The sequence below is a fragment of the Gossypium hirsutum genome, chromosome D07 (genome assembly GCF_007990345.1).
Source record: "Gossypium hirsutum isolate 1008001.06 chromosome D07, Gossypium_hirsutum_v2.1, whole genome shotgun sequence".
In the NCBI taxonomy this organism is placed as follows: domain Eukaryota; kingdom Viridiplantae; phylum Streptophyta; class Magnoliopsida; order Malvales; family Malvaceae; genus Gossypium; species Gossypium hirsutum.
Genome location: NC_053443.1, coordinates 2,894,405 through 2,905,369, shown reverse-complemented (window position 1 = coordinate 2,905,369; position 10,965 = coordinate 2,894,405).

The window sequence follows — 10,965 nt, the reverse complement described above, 5'->3', positions numbered from 1 at the left end:
AATATAAAGACTTTTTAAAATATATTTTTAATTTGTTGGGAAATATTTATTTTAATGTTTTTATTGTATTTAATGTATTATATTTTTAAAATTTATTTTTATATAAAAAAATTTAATTCGGGATGAATTGGGCTCGAGTTTAGTATTTTTTATCTAGGCCGTACATGGGCAAAATTTTAGGCTCGTTTTTCAAATCGAGGCTAAAACTTTATATCGGCTTGACTTGACTCGTGATACAGTGTAATTTAGTTTAATAAAGAAATAATTTTTTATATTTTTTTATTTTTTTTCATGTTCTTTTAATGATCTATATTCAAAATTCTTGATTTTCCCTTTCAATATATTCTAACCTACCTTTTCCTTTAACAATGCAATCTGTGTATATATAACATCCTAACCTAAAACTTCTCAAATCAGTAAAAAAAAAAAAGGTTAATCGTGCAATCTGACTATCTCACGAACATATTATCCTAATGATTCATGCAATTGCTTCAGAATCTCGAGGTAAAATGAAGGTCTTGGTTGGAGATAATAGATACAGGCACATTGTGCAATCTGACTATCTCGTGAATATAGACTTTAGCTAACTTTGGAAGTGACCAATCAATTCTCACAATAAGAAAATAAGCATATTTTGTTAGTTGATTCACTATTGCCCAAATAACATTCCTTTTTACTTAGAGATAACGGTAAACCAACTATAAATCCATAACAATCCTTCCTACTTCTATTCTGGAATAAAAATAGGTTAAAGCAACCTAACGGGAACTTGATGTTTGGCTTTTACGTGTTGACAAGTCAGGCATTTAGCGAAATAATCAACAATCTCTCTTTTCATTCCTGGCCACTAGTATGATTCTCACAAATCACAATACATTTTCACAATACCGGAAAGCACAACAAAAGGACTATCGTGAGTTTCTCGTAAAATCATAATTTTCAGATCAACATTATTAGGGATACAGATTTGATTGCGAAACCAAAGGCAATCATTCGTATCAATGTTGGAACTCTCGATATTCACTTGTTGAACAAGCTTCATTTTCTCCACTAGCTTAGCATCAATAGACTACGTTTCTCTAATTTGATCAAGCAATACGGGTTTAACTTTCAACTCAGCCAAAAGGCTACTCATCACAAAACATTGCTCTCAATTCAATTGCCGACTTATGGGTCAAAGCATCAGTAACAACAATAGCTTTGCCCTGATGGTAACCAATCACACAATCATAATCTTTTAGCAATTCGAATACGGGTTTAACTTTCAACTCAGCCAAAAGGCTACTCATCACAAATGCTAAGCTGAGCAAACATTGCTCTCAATTCAATTGCCGACTTATGGGTCAAAGCATCAGTAACAACAACAGCTTTGCCCTGATGGTAACCAATCACACAATCATAATCTTTTAGCAATTCGATCCAACGGTGCTGTCTCAGGTCCAGCTCCTTTTGGAAGATGAGATATTTGAGACTTTTATGATCTGAGTAAATATGACACTTTTCACCATACAAGTAATGCCTTTAGATCTTTAGAGCAAATGCCATAACAACAAGCTTTAAATAGTGCGTCGGAAAATTACGTTCATGCATTTTCAGTTGTCGGGATGCATATGCAATTAGACTAATTGCCACTAGATTTATTTTTAATAAGTGTTTGTACGTTTTCTACTTTGAAGTGAAAGGGTATGTGAATATTAATCCAAAGCGAATGGTGTCAATGATTGAACGTTTCTCACCAATGAACGCTTATATATGTGTTAAATTTACTTTGTGAAATTGATGGAAAGATTTTATATGTGCTTATAAAGTTTCTTTTAAATGATTCCTAATGCCGAGGAAAATGTTTTAGAAAACTTTTGGATATAGTCAACATGTCTCAGAGTATAAGAGACTCCATATTGTTTATTTTATTGTACGAATTGTCTTGTGTGTCTGGGAGTATTGCTATTGTTGCGTTTTACACATTGGTATTCAGTTGGTTATTGATTAAATTGCGTACCAAAGTTTTGCTATTGTTATATGAAGTGTCTTGCGACTTCTTCATTGATTGTTTAGTGTTCAATTGGATCCTTGTTTGTCTAAATGTATTTTTTGCATGTGATTACTTGGGCAAATTTTAAAATGGGTAAACTACATTAGTAGTCACCCAACTATGGTTTTTTCTTTTCTTTTTTGGTCACCCAATATGAAATGTTACAAAATGGTCATACAACTATTAGTAATTTTCTTTTTTGGTCACTCAACTATGAAAAGTTACAAAATGGTCACTCAACTATTCAATTGTCTTTTTTGCCACCCAACTATCTTGGCTTTCTGGGTGTTTTCATTTTTACGTTGACCAACTAGTGAAAAAAATTGAATTGTTGAGTGACCATTTTATAACTTTTTATAGTTGGGTAAAAAAAAACACATAGTTGGGTGATCTCTACCGTAGTTTACCCTTTTAAAATGAGATTTTTTATGTATCACTTATGGAAATTGACAAATTGTTATTTGCTATGAAAAATGCAAATTACATTTATGTATTGTGGAAAATCGTTCAATTGTTATTTAATATGACTTCATCCACAATTTGACCCTTGAACCATACTCGTCTTCCCACTTACTTAAGACTTTTTTTTACCCCATTTTGGAACATAAAATTTGTTCTGTCACTTGCTTTGGTATTTAAAAGCTAACGTCGTTAAAAAAATACTAGTTAATCAGAAGTGCCATGTCATCAATGACTAGGCACATTGATTGATGAATAGGCATGTTGACCAATGACGTGAAATGTTGACTGATGACGTGCTAGATTGACCAAGTTGACCAAACGTTGACCGACATTGGTCGGCTGTTGACCAATTAAAAAATCATTGAAATTTATTTAAAAATGGTAAAACTTATTTTAAATGTGAAAAAGAACGGTCAATTTACCAATAAAAGCTTAATTTTTTATAAATTTATCGAAATGGACCCGGCATTTTATTATTTATCAGAATGGGCCATTTTCCGGAAAATTGCGTCCACGTCAGCGCAATGTCAGGGGACATGTCAGAAAATCACATCCACATCAACGCGCTTTGCTGACCTGCATGGCAACAAATCGCGTGCACAAGGGGGCGATTTGTTGCCACATCAGCAAAGCGCGCTGACGTGGCCGCAATTTGCCCTTTTTCCCACGTTAGGTTTTTGGATTTTAGGGTTTAGGGTTTTTAGGGTTTTGTATAAAAAAGTAAACAAATAAGTCGCGCCCACGTTTACGTGCTTTTGCTACAGTAGGTCCTGAAAAAATAATTTCAAGTTGACGTTTCTGAGCAAATAGTATAAAATCGCTTCTAGCAGGATGTTGTTTGATAAGAATTTGTGAAATCGAGGCTTCGTGGACGCGATTTTGCTATAGTAGGTCTTGGAAGAAATAATTTCGAGTTGACGTTTCTAAGGAAATAGTATAAAATCGCTTCTAGCAGGATGCTATTTGAGAAGAATTTGTGAAATCGCGCTCTCGTGGACGCGCTTTTGCTACAGTAGGTCCTAGAAATTGAGAGGAAATTTGAGAGAGGATTAGTTTGTGAAAAAAAAAGGGGTGGGGGTATTTATAGTTTTTTTTGACCGTGGGGGGGGGGCAACTGTCAAAATTTTGACTGTTGCATTGTTCACGCTCGGGGCAAGTCGCGGCCACATCAGCGCGCTTTGCTGACGTGGCCGCGATTTCCTAGCACGTCCCTTGACATCGCGCTGACGTGGACGCGATTTGCCGGAAAATGACCCATTCTGGTAAATAATAAAATACTGGGCCCATTTCGATAATTAAAAAAAGGCTTTTTTTGGTAAATTGCCCAAAAAGAACTTGTAAAATTTATTTAAAAATTGTAAAAATTATTTAAAATATTAAACAAGTTGTAAAAATCACATATATATATATTTCCTTTTGAGAAGTTCTATATCTGTAACCTTCACTTAATTCTTATCTTCTAAATTTCACCTTTTTGAAAGTTAAATATTACAGCAGAAATTAACTATAGAAAAACGCAATGAAACCAACAAATTTCCCTTTCAGCAATGCATACGTACCCCCATAGCGAGGCCCATTTCTCCATCAGATTACTTTGATGTAACAAATATGCATGCAAGACAAAGGGAAAGACAAAAACATTACCAGCAATCCAATTTTTCAGTCCTATTTCAAGCAATTTTACATATCTAAGCAGCAGGAGGATACCTAGCGAGTCTGCAAGGATATTGGTATTGATAAGCATTGAATTTTCGTAAGGAATATTATCCTTCTTTGAGGTTAAAGAAGACAAATGCAACACAAAAAGTAACAACAGGGCTAAATGGTGAGAGTGAAATCAGAAATATGCCACAAGTCCACGTGAAAGAGAAAGCAAACCTTTATTAATATTTTTATTTTCAAATACAAGCATTTTCATTTGCACAAAAGAAAAAGAAAAAAAAAGAAACGTTGGAAGTTCTTGTTATGACAGGCAATGGTTGTACTGCAAAAAAGAAACCCCACAATCTTCACAAGCACCTTTTACATCCCTAAGTTGCTATTCTATCTTCATTTTCTATTTCAGAATGTCCAGAAAATTTTCCATAAACCGAAGTAATTTTTAATACTTTTTTTTACATTTTTTTTAATTTTTATAATTTTCAATAATTTTTACAATTTTTTAGATAACTTTTAATGATTTTTTGACCAATCAATGCCGATCAACAATTGGTCAATGTGGGTCAACACCCGTTCAAATCCCATCAATGATCGTTAACATACCATGCCGTTGGTCAATATGCCATGTCATTGATGACGTGACGCGTTCTCATTGGTTAACTCCTTTTATTTTTAACGTAATTAATTTTTTAGCTACCGAAATATAACATACCATGTCGTTGGTCAATATGCCATGTCATTGATGACGTGACACTTTCTCATTAGTTAACTCCTTTTATTTTTAACGTTATTAGCTTTTAGCTACCGAAACAATTGTAATTAAGCAAAGTTTAGGTACCAAATGGGACAAAATAATTTAGGTACCAAAGTGGGAAAATAGGTATAATTCTAATGTCAAATTATGAATAAAGCCTTTTTATATTGTTATGGAAATGTATTAAAGACTTTGGTTACATGTTAAAATGCGTTTAAATAACTTTAATATTTAATTAGTAAAGTTAGAATATGGAGATGACCACTCATCTTTAAAAATTTTAGCGTTCAGGTTTTTAATTTTTGGTGTGGATTGAAGAGTTCATAAATAAGTAACATCGCTAAAGAATCTCCATAATCTTTATTTTGTAAAGACAATTTTCACTTAATTTAGCCTTAACATGTATTTTGGTCTATATGATTAGTTGGTCACTTTCATATTGATTAATTGTTTGGTTATTCGGTTGAGTTGTGCTAATTGTTTTTATAAGGCTGATATTGCTAAATGATTAATTGTTTGTATATTTAAATTTTATGTTTTAAGTGTAATAATTGAATGATTAGTTCAGACAGCTTCAGTAGCAATCAGTATGACATTCTATATCCAACCAAACTTGTGACCTAAGTTTATAATGTTATAATAATAAAAAGAATTGAAAATAAAATAAAATAAAAACATTTTAATAGGCTAAAAGTATTAGTATTTGAAGTAATCTTTAAATTATTTCATTTAAGTTAATTTTGAGCTTTTATATTTTTAAGGGGATTCTAATTCTAATTAGGTGTAATTTGATAAATTTAAAAAAAATAAATATTGAAGTTAAACTATAATTTTTATATATTATTTGAAATTAAATATAAAATTAAATTGTTTGATAAATATAAAATTTAAAGTATAATTTTCTTTTATTTTACATATTCATTCTTATTTTTTAAACATTTTGAAATGTAAAATATATGAAGATAATGTTAAAATAATAAAACAAAATTAATTGAAAATTTTTCAATATTTTTTATAGAAAAATTATATAGTGGTTTTTCATTATGAATTATCAAATTTATAAAAAAAATTAAATCACTAAAAATATTAATTTTCAATTGATTTAATTATTTTCAACCACTACTCAAATAATGTCCAGATAAAATATTATTTTTTAATTCGTATTACTAAATAAGTTTTTAAACAAAAATATTAATCCAAAGCTTATTTCAGATTAAAAAGAAAAATACTAAAACAAAGTTTAGAGATTATTTGAGAATAAAATTAAAGATTAAGAAGAAAATTAAAAATTACGGACCTTAATTCATCAACTTTCCATTTTCTCTGTACCAAACAGTGGTATGGATGAAATTATTCTTTATAATAAAATTTAAAACCGAATTAAATTAAACCTTTAACATTATTTTCTTCAGATTAAAATTTAATACCTTAATTAAAAGACATTAAAGTTTTACCAATAAAACAGACATTCATTCAGTGCCATCATTCCTCTTTCATGTATAGCTTGCCGTCCCTTTCACAAACAAACTACAAAACTGGATGGCCCTAAATACATTTGTCTTTCCAAACAATTTAATGTCCACAAGGCATTAATTCATGGATAGGATTTAATGATAAAAATAAACTCATGCAATTTGGATTTGGTCCATACTTATAAATATTTGGTTTACAAAAAAAAAATAAAAAAAATCACAAACCCACAATCATGTTATGCACCTAACCAACTCTCTCTAATAAAGATCTTACAATTAAAAATCCGACACTAACACTTAAATCAAATGTCCTATAATCTTTAATCATGACTACTGAATATTCTGAAGAATAAAGTCTTAGTTTGATTTTTATTTATTTATTAAAAACAAATATATTCAAATACAATATTAAATAATCAAAATTTTTTAAAGAAATAAAAGACCTCGCAATATTATTATTATTATTTACAAAAGCAAAGATACGGACGCATGCATGCATCAAAGAAGACAAATTCACCGGAATTGGCAGAAAGCTATACAACTGAGTTTTGTAGCTTAATCAAAACTATAATCAGAACTTAGCGCAGATGTATATGTATATATAAGAGATCTGGTAGGAAAATGAGTAGATATGTATATACATATATATACACTACATAGTGACGTGTGTATATATACCATACACTTGTCTTTTCTCTTTTAATTCAGCCTTGAACTGGTTTTTTTTCTTTTTCTTAAAAAAAATGTTTATGTTATTTTAGAGAAAACAAACCTTTTTTAGCACAGAAAAAGTTCTGGGTTTTGCCCCAAAACGTTTCAAAATAAAATCAATTACCATTTTTCCAGCATAAAATAAACTCATCATTGATAATATCTTTCCCTTTATATAATCAACTAACCTTTTTGCTGATGAGCTGACATCTTACCCAGATTATATATACAGAAAAATGAGTCCCTATATATATATGTTCCTTTAAATTGAGATAAATCGAGAACAAAGAGATATCCATGAAAATTATAACCAGGATTTTGTGAGATTTACAGCTTTTTCGACAAGATTTTTGTTTTAAAGTTTATGCTTTCTTACTTACCCAAAACCTGAGGTGAGATTTTCGAGTCATAATTTAGTACCCTAATCGTAATCCGGCAGATTAGGTGGCTTCTCATTGTCCAAGCGATTGGGCGACTGCCGTCTTAAGGAGTTTTCGGATTTTCTTTCTTGCAATCTTGTGTCGCATGACACAAACTATCAGATCCACCAAATATAATACATCAGATAATTAACCACAATATCTTTATACATATTCAAAGTCAAACTTAGTTTTTTGTATGAGAACTGCAAATAATAATGGGAGCCATTTCAGATATTTTCAGGAAGCGGTAGCTACGATTTTGGGAACTTAGGTCATCAAAAGAAATAATAATAATAATAATGAAATTCCTTTTTACTATATAATTGTTTATTGGTGTTGGGTCTATATGCCTATGATGGCAGAAACATTATAAAGGAGGGCCCTCTCCACAAGAAGAGTGATGTATCTTTCAGTCATTAGACCCAACAAATCCTCAATATCTATGACAATTTTTTTCCTTCTCAAATTCAACACAAATATCAATGGGTTCACTGACCCCTGAGTTCAGACTGAGAAACTCCGGCCCTGTATATAAAGAGAGAGGATACTGTGTAGTGTGTACTGGATCCATCTTAGCCACCCACTTTCAATCTAACACTATTTCTGCACTAAATATAAATAAATAAAAAATAAGAGAAGGGATTTTAGATTTTAAGATTCTGAATCTAAAACAATATAAAGTTGTAAAACCCATTGGGAGAGAGCATTCATCATCAATATTGGAAAACAATTGATGCCGGCCTTGATTTTTTTCTTTGACCTGAAAGTGAGTTTGTGTTTTTAATGTGATGTAGGAAGGAACATATGGTTGATATGATTTTGTCGATCCATATCATATGCATGGTTTCTTTTAAATAAGTGTTACACATTCTAGTTGGGAACATGTGCTAGCTAGCAGTGCCACCACGCCTTCGAAACCAACTAAACTAAAAACTCTAAATATCTTATTCATCTCACTGTTGTTTAAATATAAACCAACAAAAACATGAGAACTAGATGAAAATGGCCAATTCATGTGCATCCGATAAACCAATTAGTATATGTAGTAAGTAGTTGAATATTTCTCAAGTAATATTTTAAATTTTAAATTTGTAGATAAATAAAAAATATTAAAAGAGTTTATCTCGAAATAAAATCTGACTCAGATTAACTCTTACGACCAGTAAACATCGAGAGAAATAAAAAAAAAGTTAAATCAGCTATGAACATATATGGGAAAAGATATTTACATACGTGTAAATATATACTATATCATGCATGTTTTTGGACACTCTTTCCAAATGGATTCAATGATTTCTTTTAATTTGGAAAAAGATCAACAACCAAATTGATTTAATATACTTAATCTATAAGTAAAGATGTCAACCTTTTTTATTTTTCTCATTCAACACGTCATAATTAACAAAAGTGAGCATATATTTCACTTATTTTCGATAGGGGTGTTTTTTTCCCTCTCCTATTTACTACGTTAAACCCCCACCTACCCAATAGGGGATGAACTTTTCTCCCCTAATTTCTTTATATTTTTATGACTTTATTCAAGTTTTTCCCTATTCTTCAAGTAAAGAATCTATCACTTTGGTTTTGGAACATTATCAACTTATACATTTGGATAATGAAAGAATTTATGGTGAGGAGATTGTAAGTTTAAAGCATCAAAGTATGGTACAATTTAGGTGAAAGTTGGGGTGATTTTATGGGTGGAATAAAAGTAAAAGATGCCTTTTTTTACGAGAAATAATTTACAAATGACAAAAATCGTATATCATATGATCATCACTCTCCTTTATTAAAAACTTCAAATTTTATAAATAAATCAACAGTATATAACTATTAATGTATCAAAAGACGAACATGTCATGAAGATTGAAATGTAAATGTCCCGAACCCAAATGCATGTGATCCACACCCTAAATGCCATAAATTTAGTAACTAGTTTTGTAGGCCAGCCAAAGGTTCGGGGGTTAGGCATTTTTAATGTGAAAATGGGCTAGCTAGGGTTAAACACTCACCCATTACATTTACATCACGGAAATTAAAAAAAAAAGAAAAAGAAAGAAATTAATCCTTAGGGTTTTCATCTCAAACTAACTCCACGCTCTTTGATGGGTATTCCATTACACGCTCCAATGAAAGGGTGTTTACGTGGGAAGGCATCTTTAAGACCGTAGATAGAACGAGTATTAAAAGGTTTTTTTAGGTCAATTTCTAAATAAAGTCCTTGCACCATGCATTTTTTACGTATTTAGTCTTTCAACTATAATTAATAATTTAGAGTAGATTTAAATATGTCAAAAGTCTTGTACTCTTCTAAAATTTAACATTTAGACTTTGAGTCCCCATTCTTTTTTTTTTATTTATAAATCTTGGTCCTTTCATCAATTTTACTATTAGAATTGTTGAAAGAAGGCAAAACAACTTTTTTATCCTTAACATTTACATTTTTTTGTCAAATTGATCTTTACTCTTAAAACCACATAAACAATTACAAAAATGTTTAAAAAATTATTATTTTTTTCATATTTTCAATAGAAGTATAATTTTTTTTGAAAAATTAAAAACTCTTTGAAATTAATTTTTTTAAAAATAAATTTAAATATTTAATAAAATTAAAAATATAAAAAATATAAAAATATAAAAAAGTATGTTATTTACTCCATAAATCGTAATAAGGTCTCTCGAGCTATTTAGTCTGTCCATATTAAATCAAATTTGATCAAGATTTTTTTATTTTAAATCAAACTAATTATATATATATAAAAATATTTTTATGTAAATTTAATTATGAAGTATATTAAATATTAGTATATAATAAATTTTAGGGGATAAATATCAAATTTATACATGAATTTTTGTCCAATGTGCAATTCAATATATGAATTTCAATTTGGTGCAATTATACACATGGAATTTGAATTGTGGTACATATGCATACATGAAACTTTGATTTTGATTCAATTGTACACATTTAAAGAAATGAATATATATATTTATTTTCCTATTCAGTTAATATAATTATTTTTGTAAACAATATATCAACGTAAAATTGTGCTAATTCAATAATGTTGTTAGTGATTCGGGAAAATTGAATCAAATTAAAATTTCATGTATAAAATTGCACAAAACTAAAGTTTATATATGACATTGCACATTGAATCAAAATTCATGTATAACTTTGATATTTATTCTAATTTATAAATAATGATACAAATTCTAAATTGATTCAAGTTAAATTTAAAATAATTATATTAACAAAATTATATTATAGTTATCTAAATATAATTATATTTAAAATTTATATTACATTTAATATAAATTGATTTAGAGTTTGTATCATTACTTAAAATATATTTTATTTTAATACTTTCTATACTTTATAATTAAATTTACATAAAATTATTTTTTATATATAATTAATTTGATTCAAAATTTTAAAAAAAATTATTCATTTTG